Here is a 5,843-nt window from a genome sequence, read left to right on the forward strand (position 1 = left end):
CCACCTCTCCTACCCATACAGGTATTCTCCCAAGTTCTATATAAAATCCTCCTCCAGCAATCCATCCATATAAATCTGGATCAGGAGAATTTCTACTAGTTCCATAATTGTTTGCTGCAGTGCGAGACTTCAGAGACCTTTCAAGAAGTCCATTATGCCATTAAAACCAGTCCAATAACTATTAGATATTTATATTGCTGCCAAAAACTTGAACTATTCCCCAAACTTGACATAAAAATATGAGCATAAACTGTCATTAAATTGTAACAGGGTATCGACACCACCGTCTTGGAATCCTACAGCCTTATCAGTTCGCACCTATCAAACTAAAATATACAATACAGGATCTTGTTTGATGGATCAGTGTCTAATTAGTAAAAAACTACATTCACAAAAATATTGCACTTTATATGTGTCTGTCACAGTAGCCTGATTAATAATACATAACTTCCACGCATGAAAGTGGATCCATTGTACACACCTTATTCCTCATACCCCATCAAGATATCCCAGACAATGTTGTTTATTCATCTACACACATGTGATGACTATTAAAAAGAAGGCGTGAAGAGTCATGAATTTTTATCTTAACATATTCAAAATAGCTGATGAATCGAAATCTCCATCTGTTGTAACTGATGAATCAGCTATTGGAAGAAATCAAAACATCTTCTCCAATATATGGTCCATCTATCTCAACAGATAATCCATATATTACAATAGATGGTAAATCTATTGCGATAGACCAGACATTATTTATTCATCTGCACACATGTGATGACTATTAAAAAAAGGTGATGAGTCATGACTTTTTATCTAACACATTCAAAATAGCAGATGAACCAAATTTTCCATCTGATGCAACTGATGAATCAGCTTTTAGAAGAAATCACAACATCTTGTCTAACATATGATCCATCCATCACAACGGATAATCTATATGTTGCAACAGATATTACAACAGATGTAAATCTGATGCAATAAACTAGATAGTATTTATTCATCTGCATGCATGTGATGGCTATTAAAAAAGAGGTAATCATGACTTTTTATCTAACACATTCAAAACAGCTGATGAATCAAATTCTCCATCTATTGCAACTGATGAATCAACAGTTAGAAGAAATCAAAACATCGTCAAAAGATGGTCCATCTATAGCAACCGATAATACATATGTTGTAATAGATGTCTCATCTATTTCACATAGAAATCATCTATTGCAACAGATGGTAAATCTGTTGCAACAGATGGATGATCTGTTACAACAACTCAATAATAACGGTTGTTATTAAGTCTTAAAAGCTATTTTGAAAAGGTGAGAAGTATTAATGTAAAAGAAAAAGTCGTAACTTTTCACAGAAAATAAAATGCCACCAGGTTGAATGTAATTAATACAATAGAGCTTAACAGTCATACCTTTTGGCCTGATACATCCATATTCAATCCTCTATAAATAGGTCCCTCCTTAATCTTCATTCTACTAAACTTTATTTATTTATTGCATTATTTCTTTTCGTGTGATATCTTCACTACTTCTCTTCAAAGATCATATTCCTTTCTCATTGAGGTAAGTTTTTTTTTTTGTGTAAATCTACCAGTTGGTAGTGTACGTTGTATTATATTTGGATATTTTTTCTTTACATTTATCAATTCATGCGGGTTCTAAATATGACTGATCCTTTTTAGAACATTGTTATTTTACGCGATATAGTGCAGGAACTTCAGAGGCAGGTTAATAACCTGCAAAAGGAGTTGGTCGCTGTGAGAGCAATGATGTTCAGGGAGATGCAGAGGCTGATGAGGGTCCTGCTGCTGCGAGTTGATTGGCCGACTGTCATTAATGATAATGATGATGATAATAATAATAATTAGAATGTGTTTTTTCTTTTAGCGTATGTATTTTAATTTTTCTATATCGGATCTTACCTAATGTATTTTATTTTTTGTTTAATGGAAAATTTATTTTTAGTCGACTTTGGCTTTTTAATTCTTATTCTATTTTCATTCTGTCTATTTCTTCTAAACATACATATTAATGTTAACATGTCGACGGTTGGAGGTAAGGAGCAATTTTGAATCCAGTAGCAATAACAATTTTGGCTTTTGAGTTCTTTCAGCAGATGAACCATGTGTTGGAACAGATTGGTTATCTGTTGGGTTTCTGTCAACAGATTATCTATCTATTGCGATAGATTTGTCATCTGTTGGAGGAAAATAATCCAGTTTGATGGAACAGTGTTGTGTTCTTCCAGCTAATTATGTCCATCTGTTGCCACAGATGGTTAATCTGTTGAGAATAATTGTGGCCTGTTGTATTATTTAGTTTATGTTTTGTCTCTTTTTATTAATGCACAAGTTATTAAAAAAGAAATTTCATATATAATAAATGATAACATTACGTTCACAACAATGAGTTAAATATATAAAAGTCCACAACAAACAACAACACAAGTTTCTGCAATTACAACGATTATGGTGGATTATGATCCGGGCATGCAGTTCTTTTATGGCCAGTGCGCTTACATACGGAGCACTTGTTTCTTCTTGATGAAAATGATTATCTGACTCCATGCTTCCTCTTATATAGATTTCTTCTCGATTTGATAGTGCTTGGATCAATATATGGAGGAGGTATTAATCTCCCCAAAATCTCTGTAGGAACAACCGAAGATTCTTCGAGAGGCATCGGAGTATTATGCCCACTATATGCCATTAAATATTCTTCTACCGAATAATATTGAGAGGAGTGATCGTAAACTTTAGGTTCATATTTTGGGCCGTAGTGAGCTCGAAGAGCTTCCATGGCATGTGGACAACGTATTTTGTCCTAGTTAAAACTCTGCACGTACAAGATCTTGTTTGAAAATTGACCATGGAAACATCACCATGACTGATGATACTAAATTTGTAATCTGCTATTTTATGAGATAATAACCTATTCCCCAAATTGATGTTCGTTGATATTATTTTTTCGATTTCGAGAACAAATCGAGTTCTTTTTGGACCCTTGAACTACACATGCCTTTCATTAAAAAATTGGTTATACTTCTTGTTTATTACTTCAAACATAGCCTTGATGGGGAATTCTCTTTCATCGCCAAACAATGAATTCACCGATTTAGCTATGTTTGATGTCATAATATTGTACCTATACAAAAGAATCACTTAGTACGACATCATACTAAACTTGTAACTCAAACAAGACATTAAATTCATAAGAATGTACCTATCCGACGGATAGAATGCCTGGCTCCATCTCTCAAAATTGACGCGTACGAGAAGTTTTGCTAACTTGGGATTCACATTTGTTATTTGATTAAAATGGTTTAAAAACTCCTCTCTAATATATGCTCTATAAAAAAAGGTTACGACCCTTTTGTTGTGATAGTTGGTCCGAATGTTCTCTCTAAGATGACTGATGGAATAATCAAAGGAAGCTGAAGTGAAAAAAATTGAACCCATCTTTGAAATACTTGGATGCCTATCCGAAACAAAATACAACTCTTTGATATCTTCAACGTAGCTTTGCAGTTGTTCAAAAAAATCCATAAGAGCCACCATATTCCTTGTCCACCATACAAAAAGCAACAGGAAAGATCTGATTCTCCGCATCCTATGCCACCGCCGCTAGCAGAACTCAATTATACCTGCTCCTCAAAAAGGTATCGGCGGTGGCTATTCCTTTTTTCAAATGTCGAAAACCTTGAATTCAACCACCATAGGATACAAAAAAAGTACTTGAACCTTCTATTTTCATCAACATGCAATACCGTCTTACTTTCAGGATTTGTGGACTCAATCGTGTAATGGTAGGCCTCCAGGACTGCATACCCATGCTCATGTGTCCCCCTAAACAAGTCCTTGGAAATCCCCATAGACGTATATATCTTCCAATAACTGACCAGGACACCCAATTCCGTAAGGAGTTGATTGGCCATAACCCTTATTGAAGGGCCTTTGCCATCTGGGAAACTACTCCTAAGATATTCACTGAGGACCTTTGCCTTGGCGTGAGGATTTTTGCCCGAGATATGCTATGAACCATATGAATGATGCTTTTCATGTTTATGAATGACGAATCTGTCAGAACTTGCATACTTCACCGCTCTCGACCACCACTTGCAGTTCGGATTAGCACATTTAAAGTAAAAGATACTGCTCGAATTAATCACCGTCTTTATTCTGAAATATCTTTTCAAGCATGAAATAAACAAAGTGGTAGATAGTTTATTCTTGTCCTTGAATGACATTCCAATAAAAAATCTGGTCCCGTCATCTTGAAGATTTCCAAACTGTGTCGATTGAGAAGAACTACCCATCGTATTGGTTGCATCAACGGGCGTAGGTGTTTGATCATCATCTAGAATATTCATGTCTAGAGCATCCAACCTATCATCAAAGATATCTTGTTGTTCTTCTTCTTCAATGTTCTGGTTCTCATTCTTTCTCGTCTTTTCAACTACGTACACCCTTAACACCGACCTGGATGAATCACTAAGATAAGCACGTAACTGAACCTGATTGGTTATCTTAAAAGGCAGTACCCTCTGATTTTAAAAAGAGCTGTGCATGTAGCTGATAACGAGTTCTTTCGATTGACCATTCAGTCCACAGTAACTGATGATTAAGTTCACAAAATCATCATACCAAACATTACTTTCGATTGTCATAGCTATCATCTCTAGCATTTCACCCTCGTTCCAATGCCATACATATCAATTGCTCTTCTCGATCCATTGACCATGACAATCCACCCCTATTGTTATTGATCTCTCCATTAGTGGTACCTAAATAAAGTCATTTGTTAAAAAAAAAAGTTAATAGTGATTTCATAGTGTCGTAAATGAATTCCAATAGATGTGTAATCAGTTGTAACAAATTACTTACCTGTTGGAATTTATGTTATGCTTCTGAAGCTGATTTCAAAAGATGAGTCATCTGTTGTAACAGATGAATCATATGTTGCAACAGACTATATATCTGTTGCAATAGATGAAACACCTATTGGGATTGATGTTACTGTACTGAGATACCTTTGAAGCTGATTCCAATAGATGAGTGATATATTGCAACAGATAATTAACTTATTGCGATAGATGACTTACTTGTTGCAACAGACGATGATTTGTTGGAATCGAGGTCAGGTTCTATCGCAATAGGTTACTAATATGTTGCAAAAGATATTTACCATGTGTTGGAATCGAGTTCAGGTTCTGTTGCAACAGGTTAATAATCTGTTGCAATAGATATTTACCTTGTTGCAACAGACAACACGTTTGTTAAAGTCTAGTTCATATTCTATTGCAATAGGTTACTAATCTGTTGTAATAAATTTTTATCATGTTGCACCAGATAATTAATCTATTGCAACAGATTGGTTATATGTTGCAACAGATGACCCATCTATTCGATTCATGTTACGACACTATAGAACCATAAACATGAATCCAACATATGAGTCTTCCTTTGAAATAAATCTGTTTAAAGAAATGGCTCTTATGTTGCATTCATGTTCGCGTGCTATCTATTGTTGAAAAAACAACACAATAGCAGTTACCTAGATGACAAATACAACTAAAAATCATAATTTGACTTACCAAAGTCTCCTATGAAGTAATTCCAAGGTGGAAAGTGATGTATGAATAAAAATTTGACCTAAGAAATTGGTCAAATAGCAACAGTATCAGTAACAACAACAACAACAACAACAACGACAATGGTTAACCGGAAAAAGATGAAGATGATAATGAAGTAGAAGAAGATGACAATGAAGCAGCAGCAATAATGAACAACAAAAATTGCTAAGAGCGAGAAAACAATGATGGATGAGAAGAGAGAGAAA

The sequence above is a fragment of the Capsicum annuum genome, unplaced genomic scaffold, assembly GCF_002878395.1.
Source record: "Capsicum annuum cultivar UCD-10X-F1 unplaced genomic scaffold, UCD10Xv1.1 ctg83390, whole genome shotgun sequence".
Lineage (NCBI taxonomy): Eukaryota > Viridiplantae > Streptophyta > Magnoliopsida > Solanales > Solanaceae > Capsicum > Capsicum annuum.